Genomic DNA, 18,927 nt, shown 5'->3' on the forward strand with positions numbered 1-18,927 from the left:
TAGAAATTTTGACAGCTGCCGCCGTGAAATGCAGAAGACGCTGGCTTGACTCAGTATTTTAATGTAACGCAAGCTGTAAGTGTAATAGTTCCATCTGTTGTCAAATATGCAATCAGCATTCATGCAATTGAAATCGCAGTGTTGGCATTGAAAACTGTTTGCGTGAATCATCACTCAGAGTGACATCTATTTATATGATAATGAGACCAGAAATTAGGTTGGACTCGGCGCAGTTTTAGTGCCGATTTGGGATTGCTAATTGAAGCACTTGCATTGAACCATGCTATAGTAAATGATGCCACTTTGGTTTTGATTCAAGCAAGGCATGCCTGCATGTGTATCGGAATTCGTTATCATTTCCATACATACTTTAGGTCTGCATGACATGACACTTTGACAAATATACCGTAAATGCAAAACATAACATTTTACTTTAATAAATAAAACAATATTTCAAAATGTCAGTTCACAATATCATTTGTTTCATAATTTTAGATGATCAAAGTATCATAAAAATTATAGCTGGTGCAGTATACGTAATGGCAAAACTAATTCAAGATCTTCAGTTGTTTCTGTAATAGTTAAGGTACAAATGAGGTTTTATACAAACATGAGAGTCTCATATTGATACAAATTAGTAAATTAAATTAGAGACTTAAATTTTATTTTTAAATTTTTAAAATTTTATTTTCAAGGAGTTGAATTTTTGGCACTTTGGTAACAAACATGTACAGAACTAATTTGGACATTTTTAGCATCACTATTATTGGCACATTTTATTAATTGTTTCTGTTGATATTGATCGATCTGTTGATTGACTGATATATGCATGTTGTCCTTGAGATTAAGTAGAATATTAGCTATTGCTTCTTTTTTATACTTTCCAAGCTTGCATGCACTGCATCTTTACATGCATCTTTACATCTGTCATGATGTTGGAATTCTTAAAGGTCACATGCAACATAAAACACAACTTTGCAGATTCTGATACCTTTCGGTATGGACTTACCGAAACAAATCGTCAAAAATGCAAATTCAACTTATAAAGTTGAAAAATAACGCGACGAAAAAAACCGCGCGAAATCGGAGTTCAAACGATTCACTAATTTTCCCCCGAAAACTGGTTTCAACAGCTGGGCTGCGCTCATAGCACGTGTGCAGTGAAATAGGTTGGCGCAGCTTGGAAGCGGGTTGTCCGGTGAATACTCGGTGAAGGCTTTGGTGTGAGCTATTTTTCTAATGTTTTGTTGATATCTCACAGGCGCGAGCTTTTTATATGTTATGACAGTAAATTAACTGTTTATATAATTTCATTTGTCTATTTCACCACACGTTCTTCTTACCGAGTCACTTTCTCAGTTCGATACTTAAAAGCAATGTCATTATTTAGCGTTGACACAATTTCTAACTGTGATATAGATATGTCGTTGTCACAGACAAAACTCAATGTCTCTTTTTATTGACACCTGTGTGTCTGCCTGCCTGTCTGCTAATGACAATATTCAATACACAGCTGCTATCACTGACCACATGCAATTTGAACTTAACACCAATCAGGCAAAACCATAAACAAAATTCATTGATTTATGGCCCGAGTTCGGTCTCTGTCACATTATGTAATTACACAGACAGGCAGGTGTGATACTTGAACACATGACATGTTATGATGTTTGTTGATTGCAAAATGTTATACACAAAAAATGAGCATGTATTTACCAAACCCAACATCTCTATATATACACACACAATGAGCCGTGAGGGCATCTGCAAATGAACCAGCCGTTACACTTGAGTGCACACCCACCCGCTCTGACTGGGTTCGGTATCCCGGCTGCTTCGTTTCTTGGGAAGTAAACCCAAGTACACAATATTGCACTTTTGATTTGCGATTGTACGCTTATAATTTTGTTTATATGTTTTTTCATAACCAGCAATGTATATTATATGTCATGAATAAGTGATAATTGTGTTTTAATTATGTTTGATTTTTTGGTTGCATGTGACCTTTAATGTTTGTTCAGGGAAAGTGGCCTATAGTTATGAGCTCTTTGTATCAGACAACACTCTTACCACTTAAGGCTTTAGTCCTTAATTGACCCTGTGTGTAAATTGTATGTTGATCTTTGTCTACTTTAAACTGTTTGTCTGGCCTCTGGTAGAACCCTGCTTGACTCTCAAGGATCTGTTGGACATTACTTCAAAATTCTGTGCAGATTCCTTGATCTAACTCTGAGTGTGATATATCCAGAAATGTACAGACGTGGAACAAAGATTGATCTTGGATGTATATAATACGAATCTTATCCTGCAACAAAAATGGGAGCTCCTTTTGAATTCAGCACTGCAACTTCTCATTGGGATAATTTCTACCATTTGTGACACATCACTGAGACAAACAACTGTCTTTTTTAAGATCTGTTAGACTCAAAGTGACATTTTAGCCCAACAGAGTGACTGTATTATGTCCAGAATGTTTAACTCAGTGCAAATTTACCTGAGATGGTACAGAGCTGAATGAAAAAGGTGAAATGGTGATGAACATTTACTGAGGGTAGCCATTGTATCGGGCAACTGTATCTACAAACACTTGCTTGTTATAACATGCACTTCAAGCTATAATCAGTAAACAATTTCTGAAAATGTAACAACATCGCTGGGCTTATTCACTCATAATGTGTGTAGAGCTGATTGATTCTTGAATGAAGCTTGTGCCAAGTCAAATTTTTCATACTGGTTGACTGAATGTTTTTGAGACTGAAAGTGTAGAACACTGTTTGACTGAATGTGTAACACTAGTCTTGTTGACTGAATATGTAACATTTGTTGACTAAGTATGTTACATTTGTTGACTGAATAAGGAACACTTGTTGACTGAATATGTGTCCAATGTGTTGACCGAATATGTAACACTTGTTGACTGAATATGGAACACTTGTTGACTGAATATGGAACACTTGTTGACTAAATATGTGTCGAACATATGACTGATATGTAACACTTTGTTGACCAAATATGGAACACTTGTTGACTGAATAACACTTGTTGACTGACTGAATATGTAACACTTGTTGACTGGATATGGAACACTTGTTGACTGACTTGTTGATATATGTAACACTTGTTGACTGAATATGAACACTTGTTGACTGAATATGGAACACTTGTTGACTGAATATGGAACACATGTTGACTGAATATGGAACACTTGTTGACTGAATATGTAACACTTGTTGACTGAATATGGAACACTTGTTGACTGAATATGGAACACATGTTGACTGAATATGGAACACTTGTTGACTGGATATGTAACACTTGTTGACTGGAATATGTTGACTGAATATGGAACACTTGTTGACTGAATATGTGGAACACTTGTTGACTGAATATGTAATATGTTGACTGAATAACACTTGTTGACTGAATATGGAAACACTTGTTGACTGAATATGGAACACATGTTGACTGAATATGGAACACTTGTTGACTGGATATGTAACACTTGTTGACTGAATATGTAACACTTGTTGACTGAATATGGAACACTTGTTGACTGAATATGGAACACTTGTTGACTGGATATGGAACACTTGTTGACTGAATTGACTGGATATGTAACACTTGTTGACTGAATATGGAACACTTGTTGACTGGATATGTAACACTTGTTGACTGGATATGGAACACTTGTTGACTGAATATGTAACACTTGTTGACTGAATATGTAACACTTGTTGACTGAATATGTAACACTTGTTGACTGAATATGGAACACTTGTTGACTGAATATGGAACACTTGTTGACTGAATATGGAACACTTGTTGACTGGATATGTAAAACATGTTGACTGAATATGGAACACTTGTTGACTGAATATGTAACACTTGTTGACTGAATATGTAACACTTGTTGACTGGATATGGAAACTTGTTGACTGAATTGTTGACTGAATATGGAACACTTGTTGACTGTAACACTTGTTGATATGGAACACTTGTTGACTGGACTGATATGTAAACACTTGTTGACTGAATATGGAACACTTGTTGACTGAATATGTAACACTTGTTGACTGAATATATGACTGAACACACTTGTTGACTGATATATGACTGAACACTTGTTGACTGAATATGGAACACACAATTGTTGACTGAATATGGAACACTTGACTGAATATTTGACTGAATATGGAACACTTGTTGACTGAATATGGAACACTTGTTGACTGGATATGTAACACTTGTTGACTGAATATGGAACACTTGTTGACTGGAATATGTAACACTTGTTGACTGAATATGGAACACTTGTTGACTGAATATGGAACACTTGTTGACTGAGTATGTGTGTCCAATGTGTTGACTGAATATGGAACACTTGTTGACTGAATATGTAACACTTGTTGACTGAATATGGAACACATGTTGACTGAATATGGAACACTTGTTGACTGGATATGTAACACATGTTGACTGGATATGGAACACTTGTTGACTGAATATGGAACACTTGTTGACTGGATGACTGAATATGGAAACACTTGTTGACTGGATATGAATATAACACTTGTTGACTGGAACACTTGTTGACTGGATATGTAACACTTGTTGTTGACTGAATATGGAACACACTTGTTGACTGTAACACTTGTTGACTGAATATGGAACACTTGTTGACTGAATATGGAACACTTGTTGACTGAGTATGTGTGTCCAATGTGTTGACTGAATATGTAACACTTGTTGACTGAATATGGAACACTTGTTGACTGAATATGTAACACTTGTTGACTGAATATGGAACACTTGTTGACTGAATATGGAACAATTGTTGACTGAATATGGAACACTTGTTGACTGGATATGTAACACTTGTTGACTGAATATGGAACACTTGTTGACTGAATATGGAACAATATGGAACACTTGTTGACTGGATATGGAACACTTGTTGACTGAATATGGAACACTTGTTGACTGAATATGGAACACTTGTTGACTGAATATGTAACACTTGTTGACTGAATATGGAACACTTGTTGACTGAATATGGAACACTTGTTGACTGAATATGACTGAATATGGAACACTTGTTGACTGGATATGTAACACTTGACTGGAATTGAATATGGAACACTTGTTGACTGAATATGGAACACTTGTTGACTGAATATGTAACACTTGTTGACTGAATATGGACTGTAACACTGTTGTTATGGAACACTTGTTGACTGAATATGGAACACTTGTTGACTGAATATGGAACACTTGTTGACTGAATATGTAACACTTGTTGACTGAATATGGAACACTTGTTGACTGAATATGGAACACTTGTTGACTGAATATGGAACACTTGTTGACTGAATATGGAACACTTGTTGACTGAATATGGAACACTTGTTGACAGAATATGTAACACTTGTTGACTGAATGTGTAACACTTATTGACTGAATATGGAACAATTGTTGACTGAATATGGAACACATGTTGACTGAATATGTGTGTCCAGTGTGTTGACTGAATGTTTAACACAGGGTTACTGAATGTGCCCCACAGAGTAACTAAATGTATTGTCTGATTGAGTAACATCGACTGACTGAATACTAGCATCAAGTGGACATTAGATTCCTCACGTCCCATTGATACATGTGGAATTATTTAGGTTCTATACACATGTATTGAAATAAGGGGTTGCCTGGTGACCATTGCTTTTGTGTTAGTCAGTTTTAATTTTCTGGTTCTCATTATGTGAGTGACATAAAATTGGCTGTTTCACACAGTGTCCTGCTGTGTCTACTTGGACATATAATTATAGTTTTCAGTGTGTTGTGGTCAGCCAGACTATTATTGTTGGTATTTGGCCCTATGTATGCACCTGACAAGTATTGTTTTTGTTCTAGTCAATCAGTGAGTGTTTCAATAGATTTTGTGTCTGCGATGCAAATATAATTATTCAAATCATTTGGTGATTGTAATGAGGCTGGCTGACAGTGTAAATAGATCAGGGATAATCAGTGTGTTGGGATTTCATCAGCGACATGCCTGCTAATGTGATTTGTACTTGGTGATGTATGAAGGACGGCTGATAGTGTAACATGAAGCTTGTTGGAGGAGTAGGTCCCCAGTACCATGAATCCTGTAACGTATGTTTGTGGGATAACACTTTCTCAGTAAAGTACAGATTCTTGTACTTTTCTTAGGTTGAGTCGTATCTGGGATTCAAACCCACACTCTCAGAGTAAGGCTCCTAATCGCCAGCACACAAAGTCAGTGATCTAACCCACACAGCCACTTCGGCTTCCACAAAATATGGATGTCTGACAAATGGTACTCCAGATCATGTACTTTGTCCACCCTCTGACAAGTGTCAATACCACGGGCCTTGAGGGAACTCTGGTCAGAATAAGTCTGTAGTACTACATGCCTGTTGCTGGCTTTATTTATGTTTGGTTTAAATTACACAAATCAAGAGCATTATTCTGAGACAAATAGCATGATTTTCTGTAATTTTTTCCCAACCAATTTTCCATATGCAGCACTGTAGATAAAGAGCTCAGCATTTGGCATCCAATGGTCAGATTATGTCTCCAGAGATGTTTTATCTTGGCTTCTCCATATTTTACACTGTCACTGGCTGCAGATGAATTCTGGTTTATGTCTGGAACTCTGAAAGGAAAATACATCTCTTCAGTCAGTATGATGAATGCCTTTATGCAGATAGATAAAGGGAGAGAACTCTTCCCAGCTTGCCACTTTCCATATCTGTGTTATGGCATATACATGCTACTTGTTGAAGTAAAATTTGCATGTGGTAGTTGTTTGGGTTTTTTCATCAGAGCAATGTGCATATGCTTGTATAACTATATAACTATAACTATATATATATATTTGTATTTTAAAAAATATAAATCGTTCGAGACTTGAAATTTAAAACATCTCACAATCCAAACAGGGCTCTCCAAACAGTGTTAAGGGTGTCGTATCATGGCTTTAATGAATAATCAGGCTAAATATACATAGGTTTTCAGAAAAGAAAATAGCACTTACTTGTGGAATCACCACTGAATATACTAGTCATCTGGTGTGGTATATTTTGTAAAAGCAAGGGTAATTTTTCATTTCTATTTCTATAAAATTATTCAAATAAATCTCAGAGCCTTCCACGCTTCCTTTATATGAAAATGCTTTGTCTCTTGCGGATTGCAGCGTCCAATGTTGCATCTATGCAATATCAGGATACAGTCACCATGGTAACCTCTAGCATGCATATAATTGCAAATGATAAACATCTTTGCAGAATATAGTTTCTGTATTATTTTCCCTTAACAGAATCATCTCCCTTACAGCGCTACACTCTTCCCGGTTAATGCCAGGTTCTACTGAAGTAGGTGTCTCTTGAACTCTCAGGGAAGAAAACACAGGCCACTATATTTTGTTTTACACATGTCACATTCTGATTGGCTGAGACTCATTTTATTATTTTTGTTGTACCCCGATAACAAGGTACCGTATATCTTTATGTTATCTGCTTAAATTGTTGAAGTATATCCAATATACCTATCCCAATTTTCTATCTGTCTCCAATTATTGATGCAAAACGTCATCCTTAACATTGACAACATTTTCTGAATGAAATGGATCTTTAGGAGTGAGTGACTGACTGACTTTAGTTTTACGTCGCACTCAGCAATATTCCAGATATATGGCGGCGGTCTGTATATAATCAAGTCTGGACCAGACAATCCAGTGATCAACAGCATGAGCATCGATCTGCGCAATTGGGAACCGATTACATGTGTCAACCAAGGCAGCGAGCCTGACCACCCGATCCCGTTAGACGCCTCTTACGACAAGCATGGGTTGCTGAAGATCAATATTCTAACCCTGATCTTCACGGGTGGATCTTTAAGAATATCTTCAATGAATGTGAAAATGAACAAAGTTAAGAAATACCTAACTCTGGTAACCTTACTATTACTATGTAGGACCCACGCATGCTTAAGATATACCTGCTATATAATGTGGGATTTGATAAATTTGTTGTCCTCCAGTACCTCGCAACAACTAACATAGAGGGTACATATCCTGAATGTTCAACCTTTCACCATAGGGCCTGCAGGCCAGCTGATAATGAGCTGTTTTACAGTATATGTTGTAGGCAGTTAGCATTTAGGGTCCGAAATTGATTTTATTGTTTACACTTGCCAGATGAGCCATCTGAGTCTATGATGTAGGCGGGAGCAAGTTGTTGGATTGTCCACACTTTTTTGGCCAGATTTAGCAGGAGTTCAGGTTTTTTATGGTGTCAAGCTTTATTTTGGCAGCTAGGAAGCCATTCTGTTCTCATGAGAATCTTCGTATAAAGCCAAACACTTTTGGGATGATACTTTTTGAGAGGTATGAATAACATATACAGTGAAAACTGATTAATCAGGAACCCATCAAGCACATATACTCCTTCAGGACAGTCTTGAGGAGGATGTCAGCTCCAAAGGAACTTCAAGCCATATACATTTTTCGTGAATCAGGAATTTTGGTTATCAAGGCGGTTTTGCAGAGATGAGTGATGAGTTAATTTGACGCCACTTTTAGCAATATTCCAGCAATATCACGCAGGGGACACCGGAAATGGGCTTCACACATTGTACACATGTGGGAAATGAACCCAGGTCTTCAGCATGACGAGCAAACGCTTTAGCCACTAGGCTACTCCCACCGCCCCAGTTTAGCAGAGAACAGGACCTCCTGGATAAATGAGATTTCTGTGTAGTTCTTACATTTGTTCATGGCTTTTTTGATTGTGGACGGACTGAGTCACTTGGTTGATCATGACACTGTGATGGTACCTTGACAGCGTGGACTGTTGCTCTTAATATCAGTCACTGGATTGCCCGGTCCAGAGACAATTATTTTCAGACAGCTGTCACATGACTAATAGTGCAATGCATGCATGCACACCCACCCACACACACACACACATACACACATGTACACACGCATGCACACAAACAAACAAACAAATAACGAAACTAAGAAAGAATGGCTTGACTGGCATATGTTTAGGGAAGCATGTAATCATCCAGTCTTTGACTAAAGCTATGATCAGTTGAATCCTTTCTGTCTGTTGTGTTGAGGTAATGGTTGACCATACAGTAGAACTGATGATGACTGACAGCTTGGTTAGAGCTTAGACATTCAACATGTTCAGACGCTCCAGGCAAAGACTGTTATATAAATCCGCATTATCGGAAAGAGAAAATTAAATACTCAAGTGAGCACTGTGCTATGCAGATTTGAACAGTAAAGTTTTGTTGGATGCAAAATTTTTGCAGTTATGGTTTCACATTGTATGTGTCTTTACTTGTAAACATGCTTCACCAATTGGCCAGGGTATGTTATCTCTATTGTATAAGATGAACCCAAGATTGCCACCGTTTGGCCATCTTCACCAACAGACCCAAGGATTTCTCTAGCTCCTCATCTTGAAATCAACAGCCTATCAAAATACCGTATTCCTCTAATAAGTGGTGGGTCTCTAATAAGCGCCGGGGCTAAAGCAGTTCGGGCACTTATTATAGAGGAAATACGATACCTCTTCTGAATGCAAGTTTGACAAACATCACTTGAAACTACAGCTTCGTCTGAACAAGCTTCTGATATGTTTAATCAAATTAAGAAAAGGTTGGAGGCTTTTGTTTTGTTGAAAATGTGTTTTCTGAGAGGTGAGACTGGAGGGTAAGCACCTTTGCTTCAAGATTTTCTGGTTGTGACATTGATATAGCTGCTTGTTTCATTCCTGAGAGAACAGTGTAATTTTATCAAATGTTCAAGCTGTTTCAAAAGAAATGTGTGATGGCTGATTTTAAAAGAATGGTGATTCGATACACTGAATAGGGATGGAACCATGATGAAAGAAAGCATGTGAAAATATGTGACATGTTGATAAAAAAACTTTCTTGATGTAAACTGGGCAAAGACAGTGTTACGGAGCCCTGAAAAGCAAGCAGACGCAACTGCCTTTCTGTAGTTAAGTGACCAATTTTGATTGTTACTTGAAGTCTTCATTCTGTAAATACATGAGATACTTTGTGGGAAATCATCCTGATTTGAATGAGTGGAATTCGATTGATCTGAGTTTTGACTGAATAATTGATCTAATTTCTGATTGAGTAATTGATCTGATTTTTGATTGGATAATTAATCTGATTTCTGATTGATTAATTGATCTGAGTTCTGCTGATTGTCTTTAATGAAATAGGTGAACTGGCGTATGTTTGGACGTCATGACCATTTCATGCTCTAGTATTGGGGGCATAATGGATCAGTTGGTTGATTTTATTCATAATTTATTATTAATTAGTCCTGTAGCAATCTGGTTAATTTTATTCATAATTTAGTTTTGATTTAAACATATTTTATTCACAAATGTGAAAGGGATTGGGGACAAGTTATCCAACTTAAAATACCCGCTCCCTAATAATATTTACATACATACAATTTCAATTATATACATCTTAGGAAAGAATACAGAGAAGAGATTGGAAAGTAGAAGAGAGGAAGGGACACGACTTATGTGATCACTCAAAACGTTTTGATTGATGAATAAAAGTTTGCACATATTTGAAAATGCATTCATTCTGTTGAATAGTCAGGTCAGGACTTCCAAATAACATCAGTGACAATGTGATTGGAGAATCAAGTTTTACAATATTTTTAATATTTAACATTAACATCTATCTTTGAATGCTGTACAGTCTACATTCTAATAGGAAGTGATGTACATTTTCACAAGCATTGTCACAGTAACAAGAAACAGAATCTTTCATGTTGAAACGATACAGATCATAATTTAACTGACTACCGGTAGTCATATATCTCAACTTTGTGTGAAGAATATTAAATTTTCTAATACCAAACGAGTAATATGATGGAGCTACAGGTTGCTCACCCTTTAAATATGACTTGAAACTTTGTAATGAAGGTCGATTTCTTTCGGTTTCAGAAATATTATTCCATATTCTTACAGTTGATGGAAAAAAGGAATCATACAAAAGTCTTAACCTTGCAGGAGGAAGGATAATATTGTTAGCATTCCTAAGGTTATAGTTAGATCTGGATCCCACACTATCTGGAGTAATATCTTTTAAGTATACAGGAGCTAAATTATTTTGAATTTTATAAAATCGACAAAGTTTTCTTCTTTTCCTTTGTTCATCCAGTCTTTCCCACCCTGTCTCATAATATAGAATTTCCCGTGAGGTTTATCTAGGAAGACCCGTAACTATTCTGGCAGCTTCTAACTGATTCTTAGTTTCTCTAAGTTTTCCTTCTGTTGTACGGTACAACCATCCCATAATTCACAAGCATATTCAAAGTGTGGTCTGATAAATATCATAAATATTGTTGATTGTATTTCTGTTTAGTAAATATTTCAATTTTCACATTGATGATATCATTTTGGAGCACGACTTGATAATTTGATTAGTGTGACAAGACCATTTGCCGTTTGCTTCAAATATTATTCCGAGATGTTTATGATTGTTTACCCAATTAATTTGCTTTCCATCAAAAAATAATTTCAATTCTTCAGTTTCATCAATCATGGAAAACAACACTGCTCTGTTTTTGCAGGATTATATGAGACCAACCAGTTTTTGCTCCAGCTATGTAATATGTCTAAATCATTAAGAGAAGTTTCGATTTCTTAAATACTTTTCGATGATTTTCCAAGCGAAATGTCATCAGCAAATAGTCTTGTTACACAATCTAATTTATCAGAATATTGTTAACATAGACCACGAATAAAAAGGGTCTCAATACTGATCCCTGGGGGACACCAGCTGTTAAATACCTTGGATATAGCTCCATTTACAAAGACATGTTGACTGCGATCACTTATATAACTCGAAATCCATTGTAAAAGCTGGCCTCTAATACCGTACTTCTCTAATATAAGTACAAGCCCTTTGTGCCACACACGATCAAAAGCTTGGGATAAATCGCAAAATATCATACAATATATTTCTTTGCTGTCTAGAGATGTACAAATATGATGGTAAAGTTCAATTAATTGATGGACAGTTGAATGACCTGCTTTAAACCCCGATTGGTACTTTATAAAAGTTTGTTAACATGGAAATGTTTATACAAGTGTTTATATACAACTCTTTCAAATAGTTTTCCTATGCAACTTATAAAAGAAATAGGTCTATAACTGGAAACAATAGAGTGATCACCTTTCTTATACAGTGGCATGACATGTGCACTTTTCCACATATTTGGATACACACTATGCTTTAATGATAACTGGAACAGTAAACACAGGGGCTCCGATATAGAATCAACTGTGTTCTTTAATAATTTATGACTTATTCTATCCGGCCCTGAAGCTTTGTTTAGCTGCAAACATTTTATAACATCAGATATTTCCTTCTTAGAAATTACTATTTTACATAATTTAGTATTGATTAGTCCTGTAGCAATCTGGTTAATTTTGTTGATAATTTAGTATTGATGATTAGTCCTGTAATGATTTGGTTAATTTTGTTCATAATTTAGTTTCTTTGATGGGCATTTTAGAAGTTGAGATTTGAAGAATGATGACAAGTTTTATGGATATTCAACTTCTTATATTCTGTGAAAGGTGACATTTTGACATTAGAATCTATGCCTTTGACAGAATAAAAGAAGGTGCATAAACATATTAAACTTTTAATATTACCTTTGTGATTCCATAAAGTAAAAGAGTTTAGGTGATTCGGGGATGGGCCTGGTTAATGTATAAATCAGAGAACATGTCACCTACATTAAACTAGAACCCAGTGATAGCATCTGCCAGAATACTGACAGCTCCAGTTCTTATTGTCACTACTGATTCCAGCCATCGCTAATGGAATCATGCCTACAACACCAAATGTAGAACCTGATTCACATCTGCAAACCACCATTCCAGAAGCAGTTTAGAGTAGACCGCTCACAATCCACCAGTTCCAGATCAATAGAACACCCTAAATATCTCTACATATGATTGGAATAATGGCAAAACCATGCACTTTATCACAAAAGCCTCTTGAAGAACATCCAATACTGTGGATGCTGCAATTTAATGAAATTGTGCCAGACTGAAATGCTATTATCCTCCAGACTGTGGAACCAGTCTGGAACAAGGGAAGCACTGATATGGTCACCACTTCCAGTTAAACACACCTGGAGGGGCATCGCACATTGTAAATACAAGAATTGATCTGAAGATGGGGACCCATTATTGCAGACTCTCACTTTCATCATCTGCTTTCTCCATGCCTACAGTGGATGTTTTTACAAAGTTTTTCGAAAGATTAGCTCACATTAGACTATGGGATCAGACAAGGTGTCGGTTGGGAGAGTTCTGTTTGGTTGACGCTAGGCTTTGTTCCATAAAGCGGTCGTAGTGCTAGGGTGATCGTAACGTCTTTATGTTATTAAAGACTTATGACTGTTGTAGTGCATTGATAGCTTCCTTCAACGGAGCTCAGGGTACTGACAGGATTGTTGCTGGCTCTGACTGAGTTTCATGTTAAATTTGTGGCCGGGCGCATCTGGATCCTCATCAGCTTTCATCATTTGCACCTTCACCTTGGGGTCACTTAGCACTACTGAAGTTGAAAACATTGTCACCAGAGAATAATCAGTCTTGAATGTCGCCCAAACAGATTCTGTTGGGCATAAGCAGTGTTTGCCATGACACAGAAAACCTGCATATTTGACGCACAAATGATCAAATACGCACCGAATTTAGAAGCTTGCGTCATTGATGACGTAATGCTACTGGGCCTTTAGTTCAGATAATCAAATCTTCTTAAACTAAATGTTTGCCAGTTAACTGCTCAGTGCTGTTTAGATACCAGTCCCCTTACCTTGTTTTTTTTGTCGTTATTAAACAATCACAGTTGATGTCTTGATGAAAGTTCCAAACTGAAATTGACTCCAACAAACATGTCCATGACTCCGGGAGTCATGATGACTCCTAAATTTTTATGCCTAAGGCAAACACTGGCATAAGAGGCCAAAACATATGAAAATTGTACGTAGAAATGAATGGAAGCCTTACTATACTATTGTAATACTATATTTTTAGTGTTTCTTGACCTTATTGTTTAACAGTAGGCACCCATGAGTGTGTTGTGTTTTACACCATTTTTAACAATAATCCAGCAGTACCACAGCTGGGGACATCAGAAATGGGCTTCACACATTGTACCCAAGTATAGAATTGAACCCGAGTCTCCAGGGTACATATGAATGCTTTAACCACTGGGCTACCCTGTATGTAAGGAAGTATGAAAACTCCTTGCAGAGGTCATAGGAAGAGATAGCATCGTGGTACTGACAAGCGATGTATCATGTGTAAATACCCATGCATGCCACCATGACACTGTAACTAATGATGTGTCATGTGTAAATACCTATGCATGCCACCATGACACTGTAACTAATGATGTGTCATGTGTAAATACCTATGCATGCCACCATGACACTGTAACTAATGATGTGTCATGTGTAAATACCTATGCATGCCACCATGACACTGTAACTAATGATGTGTCATGTGTAAATACCTATGCATGCCACCATGACACTGTAACTAATGATGTGTCATGTGTAAATACCTATGCATGCCACCATGACACTGTAACTAATGATGTGTCATGTGTTACACCTGGTGTATCACAGATTTTCAAGTGATCATTCATACAATTTTGATCCACTGTTTTCACTTTTATTCCCACTGGAATCTGTATTCACGGATGATCAAGACGGATTATCCTCTGATGTTGACGTGTAATATTTACATCACATTGAAATGTCCAACATTGTAAGTGTTTTGAGGACATTCTGCACAATTTACATAAGATATTCAAGTCCCACACTCTACCAGGCCATTTCTTTCCTCATAAACATATCTTGTTGAAGGAAAACAGTATCAACAGGTGTTGAATGCATCAAATATATAGGCTATGAAGAAAACCAACCTCGAAATTTCCAATGGAGGATGGGAGTTTCAGGCAAAAGATCGAGATGACAATTAGAACACAATGTACAACAGAAGTGGATGTCAGTCGGCCTCAGAATGTTCTACTGGATAATGTGTGTGATGCTAGGCTAGAAGCAGAGAAAGGATATGGTATATTAAAGGGAAACCCAGACAAATATAGGGAGTTTTGATCTGGTCGACTGTATACCTGTACCTTGTCGTATTTGATAATAGTGACTCCCGAGTTTTCAGTGGAACACCACACAGAGAGGTGAAGCACTGTCTCAGTCAACACTTGCCTCACACTTTTGATTCATAACCCCAACCAAATATGTATTTTAAATGCTTTTTAAGAACAAATTAATTTAAGTCAGTTTGACTTTGTGGCATTGTAAGTATTTTCAAATATTTAGATGGTATTCTTCTTTACAGCAAGGTCAGGTTTTAAACATGACAAATTGAAACATGGCCATAGGGTTTATGAAATCAGCTGAATATCAAGATCGTTTTAGGCATATGATTGATTGACGTTGAAGGTTTATTGACCTTTACGGCAAATTCTCCAGTTTATTGACTTCAGTTGACTCTTTCAAAGGTCAAGTGCATCAACTTGCTAAAAGGCAATTTTTAAAAATGATGTTTCGAACCAGTTTTAAAAGCTGTTATATCATGCAATCATATTTGATATTAAAATCAACCACATCCACTCTTTAAATCAGCAAATAAAGGTTAGCCTTTGTACTTCAGGTCCCCGGGATCTCTGGTCTTTGACAGGCATTTTCAAGTTGGAAGGACATCAAGGCATGAAACTTTCATGGCAAACAACTTCTTTGTTGCAGAGTTTCAGAGCTACTTTTTGTCCCTACATCATTCTGTCATGTCATCTGGTTTCTCAAGTAAATTTCCCACTCTTTTTATTCTTTCATTTTTGTTGTTGATAGTGGTTATGTCATCCGTTGTTAAAGGCTTAATGGGTTTGGGAACTAGGGGTGAAAACAATGTCCTTGATATTCTTCATTTTGCACTTTGATGAATTTGTGGTCAGTTCTCGGTCAAAATCAAAGTCATTCTTATTGACAAAGATAAAATGCCTGTTGTCTGGTCTTCCTCGTGGTGGGATAGCCTAATGGTTAAAGTGTCCGCTTGTCACGCTGACTATATGGGTTCAATTCCCCACATAGGTACAATGTGTGAATTCTTTGATTGGCATTCTAGAAGTTGGGTAGATGAAGGATGAGGACTATTTTTATGGATATACTTGCTTGACAATGACATTAGAATCTATGTCGAAACGTCGCCTATACAGAACAAAGAAATTGTATATCCATAAAAATAGTCCTCATCCTACAGTGTGTGAAGCCCATTTCTGGTGTTCCCTGTCGTGATATTGATGGAATATTGCTAAAAGCGACATAAAGCCATACTCCCTCCCCTCCTCGTGCTGAACAGTCACCTTTTCAGCATGTCTGTAACAAAGAGGTACTATGTACTGAAACTTTGCATCAAAGGTCCCAGTACTGGTGTCTCGAAGCCTTGCCTTCATAATTGAGATCCTGTCTAAACATGCTCCAACAGCACTTTACTAGAGCTACTTAGCTCACATCAACGGAAAGTTCAAAGATCATGCTTTGTGCAACCATAATGTTCTTTTGTCATTCCAGTCACATTTATCAGATCTTATTTCTGGCTACTGTTGAACAAAGACTTGTGGAGATATCATCACAAGTTATGTCCAAACAATTTTCCGCACATTTTGAGTGACCATTGAAATGGCAAATAGGAGTGAGTGGGTGAGTAAGGTTAGTTTTACCGCATTCAGCAATATTCCAGCTATATGGCGGCGGTCTGTAAATAATAAAGTCTGGACCAGACAATCCAGTGATCAACAGCATGAGCATTGATCTGTGCAATTGGGAACCGATGACATGTGTCAATCAAGCCAGCAAGCCTGACCACCCAATCCCGTTAGTTGCCTCTTACGACAAGCATGGGTTACTGAAGGTACATTCTAACCCAGACCTTCATGAGTGGCAAATAAGAAAAGGACAAAAGCAGATCTGAGCAGTTTTCAAGAGGTATATAGCACAAGATTCAAGCTTCTTTTCCAGGCTATGCTTAAAAGTGTTGACATTTCAATTCAAAATTTGAAAACTGAACTAAAGAACATTATGTATGTCGGTATTCCCCACAGGCTCTCCTACATATTCTGTTCAAATATTTCACCAATTGAAGCAAAAAGATGATTATTTTGAAGGAGTGGTCATTCAGAATAGCCTGTGTTAACCATTTCGAGGTTGCATGATAAGACAACAATTTGACTGTAAATGCCTAAAGTTTTGGATACATTCAGTCTCAGCAGTAGTGTCGCCAAACTCTACTCGATTCTGATCTGTCCTTGAACTTGGCTGTAATGGCAGCCATTTTGAATTTGTGATTTTTGGCCATAATATCAGATTGACATTTGGTATTGTGTGAGTATGCATTGTGGAACAAAATATGATATATTTGGGGTATATTTGATTTGGGAGCATAGCATGATATTGCCTTTCACACAAAGCGTTTAATTTTCACTACAGAATGCATTGTGGGTACACAAAGTATGTCATGTAGACTACTCATTGTCTGACTTTCAATTTGTGGAAGCCACGGTGTCTGAGTGGGTTAGATTCCTGACTTTGTGTGTTGACTTTCGGATGGGACTCAACCCAAAAAGTACTGGAATCTCTGCTGACACAGAACTTGTAATCACTAACATAACATTACATTTCACTTTCTACCTGGTGTTGTATATTTATACCTGGTGTTGTATATTTATACGTTTCTTGTCAAGGTTTATAATTTCTGGAATATGCAATCAAATGTGAGACGTAAATAAAATAGAACAGAGGTTCTTTGAAGGAGGAAGTGCCTCTAGACTTTAAAGATAGTTTGCTGCATTTTGATATGACATGGGTTTCAACAAAATTTCTTCCATTAAATACCTGGATTGCTTCAGACTATTTCCCCAACAACAACTGACACAGTGTGATATAACTGAAAACTGTTCAGCGGTGAGACCAATCTCCTTCACTCACTCACATGTAACTACCAAGGGACCTAATTATTGGAATTTGTTCAATTTTGGATCACTATCATTTACGATTTAGACATCCTTCCAAAGAGCATTTCTTTTGAAGAAATGCCAAGTTTGACACAAGAAACGAGTTGGATTTGTGACAGAATAATATTCCTTTTTGTCATCTTTTTGCTACCTCCTTCCAACAAGCCTCTATGCTTGTGGAAGGGTCATATCAGCCTTGCAAGTTTTATAACCAATTGCTTCATTATCGAGTGGAGGCAAATGTTATTCTTCTCCAAATAAATCATACTGTCTACAACTCGGCACGGATATCGATCACTGTACAACTGTTAGCATAGTCCTCGCATTTTGTTAGGATTAGGCAACAAGTCATGAGTAATGTTCACAAAGACTTCTTTTCATGTTTATTTCAGGAGTAAGTTTAAGATTATGAGGTACCAAAAGCAGGGCAGTTCAGAGAGTTGCAAAGCATTTGTATTTTGTTTTCAGTGAAAATACATCTGATATACGATTTTGAAAATTGGGTCGGCACTTTCCACGAAGGACCATCTTTGTGGTGAGATGGCAGACATTAGTATCGGACATAATTTTTGTACTTAGTGTCTGTCCAATTTTCAAATTCCTGCTTCTGAAAGCTGAAGGTCATTGGTTTGATATCCAATATGCAATTGTTTTTTGTTACTCTGTCTGGTGTTTTGCATTCAGGCAATAAAACACGGACTGATTGTCTTGGAGTCAGTATACTGGGTCTGCAATGGTTATCCATGTAAACTGGAGCATGGTGTGTTGGCTGGCTCTAAACTGGTATATATCTCGGCTAGTATGTTG

The 18,927-nt window shown here is 37.0% G+C and overlaps 1 protein-coding gene across 4 annotated transcripts in view; it reads left to right on the forward strand.

The window, feature by feature from the left end:
* The window catches only part of LOC124266484 (complexin-like), a 286,478-nt gene continuing 267,551 nt past the window's right edge, over nucleotides 1–18,927 (forward strand). For all 4 annotated transcript variants that reach the window (XM_046701276.1, XM_046701279.1, XM_046701275.1 and 1 more), the window contains exon 1: nucleotides 1–75. The gene's annotated coding sequence lies outside the window, so the exon portion shown is untranslated. The remainder of the gene's footprint in view (nucleotides 76–18,927) is intronic.

The sequence above is a fragment of the Haliotis rubra genome, unplaced genomic scaffold (assembly GCF_003918875.1).
Source record: "Haliotis rubra isolate DU_JTF1 unplaced genomic scaffold, ASM391887v1 Scf126, whole genome shotgun sequence".
NCBI lineage: Eukaryota > Metazoa > Mollusca > Gastropoda > Lepetellida > Haliotidae > Haliotis > Haliotis rubra.